The sequence below is a fragment of the Molothrus ater genome, chromosome 4, assembly GCF_012460135.2.
Source record: "Molothrus ater isolate BHLD 08-10-18 breed brown headed cowbird chromosome 4, BPBGC_Mater_1.1, whole genome shotgun sequence".
Lineage (NCBI taxonomy): Eukaryota > Metazoa > Chordata > Aves > Passeriformes > Icteridae > Molothrus > Molothrus ater.
Window position 1 is genome coordinate 9,927,577 of NC_050481.2, and position 18,712 is coordinate 9,946,288.

The window sequence follows — 18,712 nt, forward strand, 5'->3', positions numbered from 1 at the left end:
GAAGTTGGCTTTAGAGTGAGGTAGGAAATAGCCACAATTGAGCTGCATTCCTGAATGTTTTGCTGAAATGCTCTGTGTCTGCTCTCACACAACACTTGTTTCACTGCAGCAGCACCTTGGGCTCTGGTTCATGGGGGTGCTGTGTAGCTCTCAAACCCCACTGTCTGTTTGCTGAGCTCTCAGTAGCTCCTACACGCTCCCAGCTGGATTTCACAGCTTGTTTGCATCTGCAGATATGTTCATGCCCACTCTTGGGGAAGGTTTGATGGGTAAACTCTGGAAAAGAGACCTGGAGAAAGGCTGGGTAGGGGACGGACAATGGGGAGCATTTACTTATGATTTTTCAAATTGTCTCAAGCTTTCTCCAGACTCTGTGTGGGCACAAGGAAAAGGCAGGCTGGATATAACTCTGACCTGGTCTCAGAGACAACTACACCTTCAGGGGGCCAGCCTATTCTTCAGAAGAATACTGTCTTTTCCGGGTTTTTACAATTTTATTTTATAGCTCTTCACAAACAATCTTCTAATGGTAAGATAACTTTAACATCATCAGTGACTTTTAAAGTTTTATTACCAATAATATTGTTATTGTTATTATTATTGTTGTGTTGTTGTTACTTAGTTTGACATAAATTTGGAGACAAAACACTCTTGCACAGCTACAGGTAAAGAGGAGTGGAAGGTTGTGCCAGGCAGGAATGGTGAGTAAAGCAGAACTGTCAGTCCTTCCCTGTGGGGAAGATGGGAGGGGATGGCCATGTGCGTGTGAAGCTCAGCCAGACCTGCAAACTTTAGAGCACGAAGGCATAGTGACATACTCTGTAAATTTTAAACACCACCCAAAGTAAAGCATGTCACAAACTTGAACTTGGTAAACTTTAACTTAGCCAGACTTTGACTGATCCAGACACAACAGGGCACTTTCTAAGGCATTGTCTGGAATTTTTTAGTTTGGTGTACAATGTATTTTGAGAAGAAGGTAGGAGAAAAAAGAGGAAGAAAAAGGAGAAAGGTATGTAGGCAACACCCCGGGGCCCAGCATGCCCTGAGGGCCTCTGGATCCATGGCAGGGGAGCCCTGGGAGCTCGGGGCGTGTCCCAGGCTCTGCTCTGCTCCCCTTGCGCTCCCCAGGCATGGCCACACTTTGATGGGCCCTGAGGGTACGCACGGACACACGGCGCCATTGGGGGTGAGTGGGACAGGCCAACATCTTGGAGAAGGGCAGGGGAAGGTGGGGTGTTGGTCTGCCATGGTGAGTGAGGGTGTGTGAGGGAAACGGTCTGAGGGTGTGTGCTGGGCTGTGGGGTCAGGCCACCATTTTGTGTGGGGCTGTGGGGTCAGAGCGCCATTTTGTGTGGGGCTGTGAGTGACAGCCGTTTAGTGTTGGGCTGTGGGGTCAGAGCACCATTTTGTGTCAGGCTGTGGGTCACCCCGCCATTTTGTGTCAGGCTGTGGGTCACTCACTCCACCATTTTGTGTTGGGCCGTGGGGTCACTCCACCATTTTGTGGCAAAGCATGGATTACTCTGCCATTTTACGGCAAGCTGTGCGGTCACTCCACAGTGTTGTGTCAGGCCATGGGGTCACTCCACCATGTTGTCAGATAGTCAATTCCTCCCAGTGGTATTCTTTCGTGCAAATGGGGGTGCTGGATGTCCCAGGTCCTACTCTGAATGGATGCAGGAAATCTCTGAGAAAAAAAAAGAAAGAAAATCACTTGTAATATGTTTGATAGGCTTTTTTTTTTCAGCTAAGGAGATCTATGAACAAAGAGTTGTTATTTTGATGACTATTGATGTGCACTATACCCAAGTACTGGAAGAAGTACCTGTTGGTTTTCAGGATGTAACACTCCCAGATTAATGCAGGTTCCTTTTGTCATCTGCAAATGACAATGTGACCACAAAAGAACACAAGCTCCACTTCAGCATCTCATTCTGTTCAGAGGAATACTCAGTAATGTACATGATTTCCTTTCTGTGGATCATAAGTCAAGGTCTTGATGAAGTGGGGGAGTTGTGTCAAAGGCAGGCCAATGTGAAAATACAAAAATGCTTTCTTTTCCTGTGTTATGCTTCCTACTTTCATCTCTGCCAAGCAAGCTAATAACAAAAAATATAAATACAGATAACCACATGAAAGAAGGTATAATTAAGTACCTGAATTTGAATTAATGGTGCAACAAAAGTATAATCCATGTTATAAAGTTATTTCATTAATTCCATTTGTTTCAGGTATAACCAGGGCAAGGTTGCTGAAGTTTAGCTTGTGACTGAAGTTACAGAACTGATTAACAACTGTTATTGTGAATTTCCATAATGAAAGGAGAACAGGGTCCTGAAATGTCATATTGATGTAGCCTGAAAAATACTTTTTTGTAATTCCTTATAAACATCAGTGTCTCAGTAAAAGTCAAGTATTTAATCACCTGAAATCAATGCAGGCCATGATATTTGTTTTTGTTCCCTAGATTTGCTTCAAAAGATCACTTACGAGCATTACTTGGCAAGGGCCTATTTATTCCTCATTAAATGTGGCTTGCTTCTGCTAGTTGAGCTGGCTCAGCATGCAACAGTGTGCAGGAGAAAGTCAGAGCCTTACTCTGAGTGTAGGAATGGTTCTACACCAGCAGTGTGTGGGCACAGTTTGGAAAGGGACATCGCTAGTGACAACATCTGTAAGGATTTGCCAAAATCCAAAGCTAGGGACTAATTCCTTTTAGATAACCAAGCTGCATTTGTGGTTTTTAAGATGGCTGGAGAAGGAGGGGAAGTGTGGCCCTGTGAGAAGATGAAGAGCACCAAGCTGTGACTACTGTCAGACTTTGAATGAAGAAATTGCACATTGCTTAAAAGGAGCATTTTGGGACAGTGAGCTGTATGCCATTAAAGAAATGCTTCATATATCATCATCTAATATTCTTCTAAAGAAACACAAGCTTCAAAGCTCTGAATATTGGCAAAACTTGAAGGGCATAACTAGTAATGTCCTACCTTTGGGCAACATTCTGAAGTCCTTCTCTCACGGCGTACTTTTTTACAGTAATTGGTTCCAGTTTTATTTTGGTTTTCATCAGCAGATTCCATTACATCTTGTCACTCTGGATGGAGGGAATATAATTAGTGTTGATAAAAAGCATATTGAGTCTGTGGTGTTTATCTTCACCAAATTGTTTAGGCTCTCAAGTGACCCCTAAGCAATCTCTTGGCAGACCTAAAGAATTGATCTCTTATTACTCTGTGGCTGTGGAGAATTTGAAAGAAATCCACAATGAAGGATTTGAAAAAGTACAGAGGGAGCACATAGCTCTGGCCTTCAGCCCAGGTGACTTCAGCATCTTTTGTCTTTAAATGTGATTTCTTTGAGGTTTTTACTGCTGCTAGATTTTTTTTTCTCTTATCTTTGCAAGGAAAAAGGCTGCATGATTAATTCTGCTTTCAACATTGGATGTGAAAGTCTGCTTAGAAAGCCCCTGCATGGAATGGCAGCAGAGAAGAGCAAGTGTCTGCTTTTTGTGAGGAGGAACACCGTGTGCTGTTTCCCCTGCCACAGCCACTGAGCCCTCACCAGCAGTCATTCAACTCCTTAGCCTGTGAGCCTGCCAAGATCCAGTAGTTATCCCAGGTAATGAGCAAGCTGAGATTAAATGGTTCCTGTCTTTCTTTTCCATCACTCTCTTACCCTGCAGCCTGACTGAACTTGTGGAGTGCTTATATTGAAATCTGTGGAAAAGTCTCAGCAGGCTGAGATCCCTGTGACATTCTGTTTCTTTCTCGTCCATGCCAGAGGCCAGCATGGACCTGTACTAGGAGACAGTCCTTGAAATCCAGGTGGATCATGTCTTTCCTGTGTTAGCTGTGGTTGTTCCTCAGAGGCACACAGGAAACATTTCCTATAGCAGAGTCCTAAATTCAGCTAAATTCATAAACATCCAATAACCATTCTCACTGTCCTGTCTGCTTACACAGTAGCCTTCTGAAACACAGAACACAGTTCTGTGCCTTCCCAAAGGCACAGGATTCAGGTTGCCATTTCTTATCATTGTCTTCAAGTCCCATTTCATTGCTCAAACCCAGGAAATTCTGTTTAACTGGAAAGTAGCTGTTTCTTGAACTAACATGAAGAAAAGCATCCACCTCTGACTTAGATCAGAAAAATATGGAAAATCCATTGCTTCCCACTGTAAATCTCTTGCAGTAGTTAATATCTGAGTTAAAGGTATAAATGCATTCTTTTTAGTTTGATTTTTGGTCTGGTTACAGATTCCAGCTTTATGTTATTTTTATCACAAGAGAAAGAGTCCTTTGGCACCTGCTGTTTTCCTCTCTTGATTGTACATCTGTATTCCAACCTTGAATATTTTTTTAGAAGCTGAACAGATTGGCTCCTTAGAGTCTAATCATCTTATGGCACTTTCTCCAGTTCCCAAGTAGGAGCTGAAGTTTTTTTACACCCCTTCTCCAGATTTTCAGTAGACTGTACAAAGTGTGGTCATCAAAAGTAAATAAAATACTCCAATATTAGTGTCCTTCAAATGATGTACAGGAATATTACCTCCTGTGGAGAAAGCCCTGTGGGCTGCACTGAGCCTAGAGCATCCCCTGCTGCTCTGGGCTTGGGATGGCACTCCTAGGCTGGGAACTGGCTGTGGAGTTTGTGATTATTTTTGTTGTTCTGTGTGAGGCAATCTTTTACTCCTTAGGTGTTGTTTATTCTTAGAAAGAAAAAGAAATAACCAAACCAAACACTCAAGATTGAAAATATCCCAGAAAAAGGATTTAATGTTTTCTCACAGCATTTCCATTCTCTGTCTCAACCCTTACAACCATATTATAAAAGCTGCCTGTGCAAAGCAGGTAAAAGAAAAAGGGTACAGAATAAACTTTCTCATTATATTTTATATCCCATAATCTGCTCACAGCAGCCATGCCTATAATGTGTAATTCAGGAAAAATACACCTGTCCTTGTATGAGGATTATATTTTCAAAAGTCACTTTTTCCCATTTCCTCATTACAGAGGGTAGGCTCTGTTTAATTCCCCCTAACTGAAATCAGAGAAATTATATTTGTTCAGATATAGCCCTCGGGTCTCATGCATAGTAGGAGTGTTTCAGTGGTTGCATTTCCCAGCAGAGCATGTTGAAGATCTTAGAGGTGAGTAATCAGTGCCATAAAATAGCTGCTCCATTTCTATAGTTAGAGGGAAATCTTCATTCTCGTTTTCCTGGTTCCAAGTGCAGCATGCTGGTTTGTCACTGCTAAATGAGGAAATTCACTCAGTCTCTCTTCTAATTCCAGAATTCATCAGGCAATAATTATCCAGTGATACTATTTCCCCAAAGCTCATTTATTTTACACTGGTTTTTTTCACCAAGTACTTTCAGAACATATCAGGAGAAGTAGAGTTGCAGTGCAAGGGAGTCAGTACTGCTGGAAGCATGAACAGCTTTGATAATGAGAGTGGGGCAGGTCTGAGAGTTTGAAGTTCCTGCTGTGCACACATCCAGGTGAGAGACACACAGGGGTGTAGAGGGGCATTTGGGGAATTACTGAGATAGGTGTGACAGCAGTAAAGCAAGGTTGTTCATTATGGGGAGGGTAGATGGAAGGAGAGCAAGTTCAGGTGTAAAGTTCTCAACACTTTCCTTGTATTCCCAGTGGAAAAGCCACGCCAGGGACTCTTCTCTCCCAAGACAGAAGACTTCCCAAGGTGTTAAAGTGTGTTTCTGGTGCTGAGATTTATCCTGCAACACTGTAACCTTGGTTTTCCTTACCTTAAAGAAGGGAAGGAAAACAAAGGTTTTATTGTCCATCTTTAGCATCTCCCACCCATTATCACTACATTCTCCTGATTCACCCAGCCCTCAATCTCTTACTCTTCCCTGGGATTTTACCGGTCTTCTTGTTTGTTCTGTTCCCTTGCAGTTGGAATTTCTTTTCCTTGGAGGCAGCAGTGCTTTCCCAGCAGTGCTGGCTGTGCACTGGCCCTGTGAGTGTGTCAGTTTTGAAGCGATGCGGGTGTTTCCTGCTCTGTAATACGGAATAAACAGGTTACCCTCTGCATGGAAGACTAAATCCATGCTTTTGTTAGCAAGTTGAAGCACAGGCTTTAGCTAAATTATCCCCAATGCCTTTGCCTGGCCATCTGTTTCCAACGGAAATGAATCTTTGGCTTTAATTATAAATCTCTTATGAATATTGTTTTTTCTTTTCTATCCCAATCTGCCCTTCTGGAGATTGGTTCAACTCTGCCTGTGATGTCTGAAAGGTAGGTGGGATCACCAGTGTGGCTCATGGTGTGATTCATTTTTCTATTAGCCTTCCTGTTAATGACTTTAAGTCTATTTATGCTCTTGCTACAAGTTGAAGCAAAAATCTGTGTTCAAACCGTGTTCATAAATTTGCTACAGATACGTGTTCATTATGAAGCAGCCTAAGTACAAACATGTTAAACCATATGGAAAATCCGCCCCCATCTTGCTAAATTGTTCCAATGTTTAATTACCCAGATTGTTAGAAGTGCACACCTTCTTTGTAATTGTTTTTCTGATTCTAATTTCTTAATTTAGCCCTCAGATCATCTTAAAATTCTTTATGTATGAAGGTGTGCATAGATTGAGACCAAACACAAAAAACTCCTAGTCCAGGTGCTGCTCTCCAGCAAAGCATTACTCATCTCCGTAAGGATTTGTCATTAAAATGCTGTGTAGTTTATTATTTGTTTCCAAAGAAAGGGTGAAGTCATTCACTTTAGTTTAAATTACATGGTGGACAGGGAGGAGGACACAAGGTGCTCTGGGTGAGATGTCAGGGGAGTCCTTGGTAAGATCCTCTCTGGAGCCCTTCCCTTCTTCCTGGGAGATAAAGGGGGAGGTATTCACATCCTGCACAGTGCAGGGCAGTAACTCCTTTTTGTGACCAAGAAAGAAAAGACAAGCTCACTGAGTTACACATCCTGGCACCTTTTCCAGCCCTGCTGGGGAACTTGGCCCTTGCTAGTCGGCACAAAGACCTTGAGCAAGAAAGGAACTTATTTTTGCCAAGCTTTCTTCCCCAGCAGAGGCCAACTTGCAGCAGCACGGCCTGGAGAAGAGTCAGTGCAGGATGGACGTGGGTAAGCACTGTTAGTCCACCTCTCCAGAGACAGCTGCATTTATTTCTTCACCCCAGAACCACTGAGCTGGGCAGGTGTTCAACACTCAGCACTGAAATCCTGGGCTTTGTGCACATCTTCTGCTCCAGCTTTTACCCCTGCCAGGTTCACTTCCCATCCCTCCCCCTCAGCTCTTGGTCTTGCCATCACTTAGGATCATTCTCTTTAAAGGATTTCCTGTTTAGAAGGGTGCTGGGTTGCCTTTTCATCTTCTTGAAGATGCTTTCTCTCCAGAGTGACCAGAGTAACTTTTATCACCATCACTGGAGGGATTTAAAAGCTGTGTAAATGTGCTAGGTGGGGACACAGTTAGTAGTGGCCTTTCTGCCACTGTTAAATCAACCCATGGGTTTTCTTCCTGTATGATTTTGCTCTGCTGAGTTTTTGTACAGAAGCTGTATCTCCACTAAGTGCTTCATACAGGTTTTAAAGCAGTCCTGAGCAGGTTTTGCTATTACTTTATAGAATGAGACAGGGAAGTATCTTCACACTCACCCCTTCCCCCCATTTCTGTACTAAGTTCAGTGAGTGAAAATGATTCACTCTGATTTGTTCTCATTTGTGCTCAAGCTGTCTTCTTCCTTTAAAAATACAATATTTTTTCTCATGTTTTCTACAAATACTGTGTCTGTGACTTCTTCCTCCAACATTCCTCATAGAGAAGTGTAGCAGCAGCTCCTGTGAAGAACAAGCATCTGAGAAGCATGAGACAAAAGGTGGGATTGTATCTGGTACCACTCTCTGCACCTCTGGGAGCCCTTGGAATAAGGGTAGAGCTCCAAGGATCCTTCAGCTGGACCTGTAAGCTTCTGGGCTGTGAAATGTAGAATGATACAGAAGCAGAAGATGGAAGATAATGACAGAGTTCCCCTCAAATGAAGGCTCTGGCTTTACACACTCAGCCTCTACAAAAAAATACAGGTAGAATTGGTTTATGGAGCAGGAAAGATGTTGATTCTTTGTCCACTTTTGAACAAAAAACTCCAAACAACGGAAGCATTCGTGTGGATTTTTATATGAGGAGATGACTTTAGTGTATTCTCAATCACAGTCTATGTGAATATTTAGTACAAAAGCAGATATTTAGGCAATGAAAGACAGTCCAAGACACTTGTAACTGTTATGATACAATGCTAGCAAATTTACTCTCATAGTAACACAAATAGTTGTATTAAGCCTCCTGACCCAGGACTTTGGGCACCTCTCCTTTTCCATCCATAAAGCCTCCTAAATCAGTGACCTCTGGGTGTTGATGGCTCGTGTTAGGCCCTCTCTACATACCTTAGGAAATGTTGCTTGGAATATTTGTTTCAGGTTCCAGCTGCTGTGCCTGGAGATGTGAGAAGTGTGCTCAGGCTCCTTATACCTGCAGGACCTGGGAGCTGTGCCCGTGGTGACAGCACAGACAATATTCCACATGAAACCCAAGCACTGGAGCTCCTTGGCATGAGGCACAAGCAAGCACTCGGGAGCAGTTCCAGAGCTGACTCCAGCACGTCTCCTTGTTTTGCAGCTGCTCACCAAGAGGTGGTTTGTACAAAAAAACTCAGAAGGGAAACACGTGTCCTCAGGCAAGCTGGAGATGGAAATAGTTCTCATGTGAGGATCACACACACAGGGACTGGAGGCTGCTTTGGGAGTTTCTCCAGAGTCCAGAGACCTTTGCTGAAGATTGTGGGGAGCTGAGCTTTCTCCTGCCTGGAGTTTTGTGGGGGAAACAAAAAGCAGTGTCAGATGTGGAGTTCTTGCAGAGGATAATATCCTTACACATCTTCATTTCCCCAGGCTGAGAGAGGACTGCTTTTCCAAAACATGGATAAGCCAGCTATGCTACTGTACCACTTCAGTTGTTTCCAGCTATAGGCAGAGATCCAGATGCATTCTGGATCCATAGGGTGCATTCTTGATTCCAAAAGAAGGAGTCTTTCCCTTTAAGCCTGCTCATTTCTTCAATCTTAAAACAACTAACCTGAAATACTCTTATTTCTTTTAAGCTCTGCTTCTCAATTTGCTTTTGAATTGCTTTCATCTAGAGTGTGAAATTCCAAGTGACTGCAAAAAAGCTGTCTGAGGAATATTCTTGGCAGTACTGCTAGCAGAGAGTACAGGAAACCTCACAAGAGAGTTGGTTCCAGCAGCACTGCCATCCACGTTTCACACCTGCAGGGACATTCAGAGCAAATCCAAACACTGGCTTTCCCTTCAGGAGAGCCACAGTTACCCAGGACACATCCCTGGAAATGTCCAGGGCCAGGTTGTATGGGGATTGGAGCCACCTGGTGCAGTGGAAGGTGTCCCTGCCCGTGGCAAGGGGTGGGTGGATGATCTGTAAGGTCTCTTCCAACCCAAACTGTTCCATGCTCCTGTGAAAACACTTGCAGGGGCCCCTTGAGCTGCTCAGCAGCTCTGCACGGGTATATTGGCCTCATCTGTGCATGAAACACATTTTCTGTTACTGGTGCAAGCTCTTGAATATCACCTGATCTGCAGTGTCCTTGAGATGGAAGGTGTCCTCAGCACACCATTCTGGCCAGGAGATTATCCCTCTGGAGGAGACATCATGGAGGAGCCCTGAGGCTGCCCTGGACAGGCCAGGCCATGATGGCTTTGCCTTGGAAATAGAGAGGCCTTCATTGCAACAGCCCCAAGGTCTACAGGGAGTGAGAGCAACTCAGAACTGCACTGCTGCCTTCACCCTGTGCTGTGTGTTCCTGGGATGGTGCAGAGCCTCAGTTTTGCCTTGGTAAGCCATGCTGTATAGTATTCACAGGGAACTCCTGATGAAGGAAGGAATGATGAGGAGGACTTCATTTTATTAGAAGGTTAATTAATTATTTTATTATACTATATTACACTATGTTACATTACATCTAAACTGAATCTGCCAAGCACTCAACTCTGCACACACTGCACAGAATTTCATGACTGTCAGCCCACAGTCCCGACACACACACAGACACTTGGCCCTGATAGGCCAAGGAAACAAAACACCATCACTTTGGGTAAACAATCTCCATATTGCATTCTACTTTGGCACAAACACAGGCACAGCAAATGATAAGAATAATTTTGGGAAGAATTGTGCCTTGCTTTTCTCTGTGAAGAGAAATGTGGGTGTATGGTGCTGCAGCTTTGGGGCTCCTCAGCATGCCCCTGAGGGCAAGGTAACACAGGCCCTGCAGCCAGGGCTGTACCCTCACACCTGTGCTGGCATCACTGCCCTGCTCTTGGGCCCTAATCTTACCTGGCCTTCAAGTCTGCAATAGAACCAGCACTTTGTAAGCCAGTTGCTTTCAGTGTTATTTTGCTTTTAGGCAGTACAGGTGTTATTTATGTATGGGTTTCACTAAATTTTCTCATTTGTCTACTGGAAATGACAGATTTTTTTCTGATCCTGGCAACTGCAATAACCACATAACCCTGAACTTGCTATTTAACCCACTGGTGTTGATTTAGGTGAAACCATCAGACAGGTCTCATACAGTTTTAAAAAATACCATTTATAGCAGTGTGTTTGTGGATACTGTGAACAGTGAGGTATGGCAGGAAAGACTTCATCAGGAGTTTTTATGCAGGACTCTGACTTAGCATTTTCTATCATATAATATTGGAATAATACAATTTTCTTGTGGCAGATTAATTGCTGAGTAAAATTTCAGAATGGACTAAAACTGGAATACAAGTCAACTAATATGCTTCTGACAACTTTCTCAAATATATTAAACCTAAGAAAATACCTGAGGGTATTTTATATTTGATATGTTAAGGTATTTAAGATATTTTAATATTCTAAGGGTGTTTCAGGAATAGGAGATACCATTTTCTTGCAATAAATGACTTTAAAACAGAAAATAGTAATCATGTAGAAGGGCATAGTATTAACAAATACTTGATTTCACTAAATAATCCTCTTTAAAAATTTTTCTGATTTTCCTGACCTTTTCTTTTTGTCACTTAGCTGATCTGCATGTTATGAGTTACCAGTTGAATTGGGTGTAGAAACAATTAAACCCAGCTCCTAAGTCTTGCAGAATGACTAAAGCAAAAGCAGATGACAGCTGGGAGATAGCTGTGCAATAGTATTTACTGTTCAGCAAATAATACACAGCAAGCTATGGAGGCTTCTGGGGAAAACACTGGGAAGAGGGAGTATACATTTTTTTTCCAGTTACTTTATCATCTTCCAAAAAACACAGGTCACACACATACTATGTTTGTAGTAAGTAAAGAAAGTCCTGTATAAATGTCATCATTTTTTAAATGTCATCAAATTCAAAGAAAATTTCTTGTACCCTAATGTGTGCACACACACATGACGAAGAGCCTGCTTTTGTGGTAAATAGTAGCTTTCCTTACAGGTTTTTATTCAGTAAATGTGGAATCTCTGAATTACGCCATATTGTCAATTTACAAAACATAAAAAAATCCCTTTTGGTCTCTTAATCCACCTGCTTTGGCAGCATGCCCTGGCTGCAGAGGGATGAGTGCTCACTTCTCATGCAGGAATCACAAATTGGGTCTTATTTATTCACTTATTTCTCACACATCCTAGCCTCCTGCTTATGCTTTTTTCACAGCTGCACATTTTTCAGAGACTTCAGTGAAGTTCTTTGTCAAGTATCAGTGCAGTATGAAAATCACTGAACTGGTTAGACAGAGATATAATTTACCCAACATATTCAAGATCAAAGAGACCGAATAACCTTTTTTGCTCCCAAAGTGGATTTAACACCAGAAAGAAGGAACATATGGTTTCATCTTTTGTTAAGTTATTACTTTTATTCTTTTTCCTTTGCCTTTTTTTTTCTGATGTAAAATAAATAATCCATGAAGACAATGGAAAATAACGGTGTGAGGACTGAAAACTCTAAATCAAGCAACAGGCCGTGGAAGCAGAGCTGTGTGGAGGTGAAGAGTACCCTCAGGACTTATTTACATGTATCTAGATAATTTACTTTTGTTTTAAGAGACTGCTTGAGTCCAATTACAGTCACTTTGCATTGATGTAAGTGTCACACTTGATTTATGTGCACAGTGATTGTACAAAACCACACCCAGGTGAGATATTGCCTGACAGTTCCCTTGGAGCTCCAGGAAAAGTTTGCTCTGTACCATTTACTTTGTTGTGGCTTGGAAACTGATAGGAAGGTGCAGGTGGGACGAGTACCTGCTGTGGGCACTCTGTATCTCCTGTTCCTGATGCTGGTTGCTGGCTCTGACTTCCCACTCCAGGACTAAACCAGAGGCTTGGCAGTGTGGGAGCAAGAAGAATCCAGGTACCATGTGAAAGCAGCACCTTAATGCAGCAAAAGCCCTGAGCAGCTCCTCAGGATTTGGTGCTGTGGAGTGCAGTGGCCAAGGGAATGAGTTGGAACAGGCAGAAGTTACCCACATTCTTCTCCACCACGTGTGGTAAGTGTGTTCTAATATTGTTTTCATATATTGCATATAATGTTGTTTTCCTGGGAAGCTGTGGGAGTTGTTCGTTGGGAATGGCGATGTTTTTCAACAGTTTCTCCTTCTCAGTAGGAGAAATGCTTGGAAAAAGTTGTCCTATCCCACTGAAACCCTGAGAAATTTCCAAGCAGGTGAGATGTAGAGGCACTCACTGGGTTGTAAACTCTGATTCTGCTTTACTAAAGATTATGATATTTCTGTTCAGTGTTTACATGTGCCCAAAATGCAGTTTTAGATCTTTGAAAGATTCCATTCCTCTTTCCCCCAGCAGTATTTTAGTAGTCCCCAGGAGCAGGCTCTTCCTGCTGGCTTGAAAGCCATTTTACCTACTGCAAACACCAACAGCCTTTGGAATAAACAGAGCTCCCAATGAGATCTGCAGGTCTTGGAGCTGGTACAGCCTGCTACAGGGTGACACAGTCACTCACCCGCTCACACACAGGGTGCACAGATGCACACTCACCTACAAAACCCTCCAAAATCTCCACTACTGCTCAAAACCAATCAGCGCATATGAGTAAAACTACAGGGTTTTTTATGGCTTGGCAGAAATTGCTGTAAGGACTCTCAGCATGCAATAATATTTTCCCCTTGGAGTTTGGAGAGTAAGATTTAAGAGAGCTCAAATCCTGTATTATTCTGGGCAGCTGTAAAGGAAAGTATTTTGTATTGCTGGAATTGCTGGAGCGTGTACTTTAAATTGAAAGTGCTCACCAAACTGAAGTGGTCTAAATTGAAATTACCATGGTTGGTCATAAGCTTTAATACTTCCACTAGTTTAAACAAGAAGAGGGGAAATTAATGCTAAAAAAGCCAAGTGTAACACATATACACTCAGTCTGCTATCTTTGCACTCTTTTAGCAGGGTGATTGTTGAACATTTTATCCATAGAAAGGGAATCAAGCCCTTGTTTCATTCCTGTAGTGTTCCAAATATTGCTTCTGCAATGATCTCTTATGTCAGTGGGACAGCTTTTGAGTTGATGTGAACTGTCCGGGGTTCCCAGGCTTTCTGGTTTTTACTGTGTTGGTGACTAAGTCATTAAAGCCTAAAGCTAAAGGGAACTTCTGTGTGTAGCCACAGAGACAACATTCAAAAATATTTATAGCCAAGAATAATGCAAAAAGAGAGAGAATGAATATACAAGTGGTGGCTTAAATGCTTTTGTTGCTTTGGTTTCTCCATTTCAGCAGCTAGTATGGCTGTTAGAGTCCTTTTACATTAAAAAGAAAGGAGAGAAAGAAGAGCAGGATATCTGGGAGGAAAATAAAAGAGAAAACAAAATTGCAGCTTTTGGGACAGTAATTATTCTTTCCATGCACAGCAATTCAAACGGGTCATAAGTGGGTGAAATGAAGCTGTGAAGGACTCCAGCAGATACAATGTGTGCCTCTTCTGTGATTGTTGCTCTAATCTCACTGTCTGTTCTGGGGAATGCCGCAGTTATTGCAAGTGACAGCTGTCCTTTGGTGCTGCTCCCCCGGAATGGCTGCAGGCCATCAGGAGACCAGGTCTGCTGCTCCCAGCTCCTCCTTCTTCCCCCCTGCCTTCTCCTTCAGCTCAGAGCTTTCCTCTTCCTCTGTGTCATAGAAGGAGCACCAGTTATCTTTATCTACCCTCCAGTACAGGGAAAGTGGTAATGCTTCATGTTTCTTTCATGGCCCGTCATAAATCTGTCACTTTGAAAAATAAAAAGATGGAGTTAAATTAATTACTCTCATATTGATTCCACTTGGCCAGATTCATTAGGCAATGCTATCCCTGCATAAACCCCCAAATACCACTCTGGGTAAAACCTGGCAGAGAAATGCATTGGACTCATTTATATTTCATTGTTTAAGTGGTTTCCTCTGTAAATATTTCACAGATGATGTATATATTGAGGTGAATAGCGAAGCAGAAAACTTCAAAAAACCTTGACTGCAAACTTTCAGGGTTCTTGTTAGGGTAACCTTTCTTAATCAGAAAAGAACTAACAGCTCTCTCCTAGCACAAGCTGATTGGATTTTTACAAATGGTAAGTAATTACCTAAATACCAACAATTATACATATACTTGCCATTAACAAACTGCATTAATTAGTAAATGGTTGCACACAAGACTCTGCTAGTGACTTACCTGCACACAAGTCTTATTATTCACATAAACATCTATTATTTGAACCAAAATTGAACTCCTATGCCAGGGTGTAGAACAGGAGAGGTGGCCATTAATTTCTTCCATGCCTCTAATACTTGACAGCAAAAGCATTAACTTACTATTTATTTATTATTATTACTGTTCCTTTACACTTGAGCTGGTTCAGAGAGACCATTGTGCTCCAAATGTGTAAATTATGGAGAGAATGGAGATGGCTCAATGTAAGTAAAGCCATAGTAGCTCACAGAGTAGTGACCCAGGAAGAGTCTCGTGTGGTAATTGATAGCAAAACTAAACATTAGACTTGTAATCATGCAGGGGCCATCAAAATTAATTGTATTTGAGTGCAAACTGTTGCAAAGCTTAATCTCTTCAGGGGAGGATTTGTGCAAGTGCAGTATCCTTCAGGGAACCATGCAAATCTGCATTGCAATGGCCTTTTTTCCTGAGGTTTCCTCAGGGATCACAGAGAATTTATAGGGAGGCTGCATTTTTTTGTAGTCACACTGCCTTTACCAGCTGCACGAATTTTTCCTTGAATGACTACATTCCACAAGAGCTATTACAGAAAATGATGAGATTCTTATTTTCATTGCCTTTAGTTGTTCTGCAGAGACAACTTGTCTCTAACAAATACCCAGAGAATGCAGGTTTCAGGAGGGAGAAGAGCCTGCATGTTTATCCTTTCCACTGAGGGTGTTTGGAAAACAGTGTTACATCTGCAGGCACATTGTATGCAACTGAAGGGGAACAGTGGTTGTGATTGCAAAAGAAGTATTAAAAAGAGCCTTGACTTGTTGTGTGGGACTGGATACCCAAGGCCACATAGACCAGAGATTTAATTCCTGCTTTTATCTCTTCTTGTGTTGCTGCCTGGGAATTCATTACCTTCATCGATACAGAAAAATAAGCTTTTTTATTTTAAAGCAACAGCACAGTAAAAGAAAGCAAATCGTGACCTCATTTGTTGGTAGCAGCGGTGAGATGAACTGCAGCTCTGACCTATTTCTCCAGAGTTACAATTATCTGCAGTAATGGTACCATTTTGCTTCTTAAATCCTGGATTATTGCCATTTGAGATTTAGAGAAGTTACTCTCTCTCTGCTTACAGACCTTGGTCCTTCAGGGGCAAGCCAGCATGAGGGATGAATGAATACACATGAGGGAGCAAAGACAAGGCAGGGGATCAAGCCAGAAGGATTTGGTAATTTTCATTTTAATATTTTAGATATATATCATTTAAGAAGTTGTCTGTGTAATCAATAATTTTATTTCCATGTACATATAAAATATATGTTTATTTTAGTATATATATATATGTATATATACACATGAAAAAATGTACTTCCCTATCCATGTGTGTCCCCACATGGAATGATCTAAACCGGGGTCACGTGGTGAGGGGTCTGGGTTTTGTTCACTTGTCTGGCAAACTCCACTTTGCTGAGACATGATCAGCCTCTCTGTGCACCATGGGAGTGATAAATATAAAAGACTTGAAGAAATCAAGTTCTTAGGTATTCAGAACCAAACCCCTTGGCAATTGAAGTTGACACAGCTACCTTTAAATCAATTTAATACTTGCTTAAATCAATGGAAGGAAAGTGAATTTCATTGTGTGAGGATCTGGTATTTATAATCTGATTTCATTTTTTATTTATTAGCAGTGTATACAACCTTGAAGAACAAGCTTTTTTTTTCCCCCTGAGTTTTGCATGTATCTGTATCACCAAAATGAGCAGAAAATATGTTCATATGTTTTCCTCAAGTCAAATTTCCATGGTAAATTTTCAGCCTTCAGAATATACCATAGATTCAGTGGGTTCTTGGCCATGGCTGTATTTGGTCAAAGTTGGATTCGATGGCCTTGAAGGTTTTTTCCAGCCCCAGTGATTCCACAATTCCACAGGTTTTGTTGTTTCACCACTCAGGGTGCTGTGAGCAGCATTTGCAGCAGCGTTGTGTTGGTACCAAACACAGAAATCATGAGTCAGGTTCTCACCCAGCACAGGACCAGCTCTAAAAATCTGATATTTTAGCAAGAAAAAACCCAACACACCAAACCAACTCATGTCTCTTTATTTACCACTGCTTTGTACCACATCTTCAGCTTTGTCCCAGCCCATAAACACAAAACACATAACTCCAGGACTCTTTCACAGTTATGTGCCACATGCTAGAAACTGAATTCCCTGTTGTCACCAAGAGCAGTGCACAGACCATTCAGGCTATGGATTTCACAGCAGTTTCACTTACTTTATTCAATCCTGCTGGTTTTCCTGCCTTCAGTCGAACAGGAAATCATTCCCTTTTTGGTCCCAGGTGTGATCTGTAGAAGGTGATCACATAAAATGGCTGCTCAGGGCTGGCTTTTCCTCTAGAGCCTTTCATCTGGAGGGTATCATTGTGTTGGGTATTATCATCTGTGTCAGGGGGATGCCACAAGCACCACCCATGGAATATGTAGATTTTGAGGAGCTCTGCCTGCAGGAGGCCGAGGTCAGGCAAGGATGAGTAAACTGCTCTTTGTGAGGGGCCTTGTGTGTTTGGATTCCTGTGAAAAGTCAGGAAGTTTTTTGGGGGGAATGGTGCTGGCTGAGGGTTTGAGGGAGACATTCATGGCTGACACACAGGCTCAGCCTCTGCCAGCCTTGGACAGGGATGCAGGGAGAGCGCAAGGGTTTGGTAGAAAACAGGAGGTGCTTGGGCTGAGGCAGCTGACAAAGCTGAAAAATTGCTGCTGTTGTTTAAATTACTGTAACAAATTTTAAATCTTTCCCATCCAGGTAGCAAAGAAGGGATTGACATTTGCACTGATGGGAAGGAGACACTGCTGTGGTTTGCCCAAAAATGAGACAGAACATTCTCTTTCCTCCTGAGGGATATGCATTGGAAACAGGCAAAAGGTGGGTGCCTCAAAGTCACAAGAGAGGTTTGCTGTAAAAATGAGAACACACATTAAAATCTCCAGCACTAACTCTAAGAGTAAATCAAACATTTTCCTCATTCCCTAAACACAGCAACTCAGCAAATGCATCCGAAAAGGCAGATGAATAATCAAGCCAGTGTTGGTTTACAGAAGTCCAGGGAATTTGAGGTACTCTTGGAATTCTGTGGCTCCTAACATGGCAGTAATGTGCATTTCTTACATAGGACTTTCTTTAGAATTCTCTTCTTCTTTTTGTCTAATTTTTTTTTTTTTTGTGATAGAAGGGTATGTACATTAAGATACCTTCCGCTATATGATCAGGTTGTTATGGGTATTATTGTAATTAATTACTTTAATTCCCCTTAAAATATGTAACTAGTTTCAAGGTCAAGAAAATTAATAAATGGCCAATAACTAACAATTACCCAGTATATATTGAAATAAAATTCCTGAGAAGATCAAAAGTTGGTTATTAAGATTTCACAATGGATAAGAATCACTAGCCATGCAATAATCTAAAACATACAGACAAAAATATGTGGCTTTTAGTGTAGCTGTAATAGAAGTACTAGTTGCCTTTTACATGATTCAGTGTTTAATATTAAAATTTCTAGACTTTACGTCAAATCCTGGATTATGAAGAGTATCCCATAGATATTTTTCAGCTGTTTATCTCTACTTTGCTACAATTGTAGTAACAGAAATTTGTTGCTAAGAAAAACATAAATACATTTGGTACAATGTAGCTTGTTTGGGTTTTATATTGTTATTAAAACTTAGAGATTTGTTGTGACATCGCTGCATCTTAAAACAAAAACAGATGAACTTTATAGAGTAGTAAAGAGTTGATCAATTTTGAGTCAGATTTGAAAGTAAGAAATTTTGGCCAAAATAGGAGAAGGTTTTAAATGCTGATTAAAACCAAATATGTTTAGAATCTGCGTCCAGCTCTGCCCTCTCCTCTCTTTTTCCATGCTACCTCAAATGTTAGTCTAGGAAGAACTGGAAATAAAATTTCTCTTTGCCATCTGT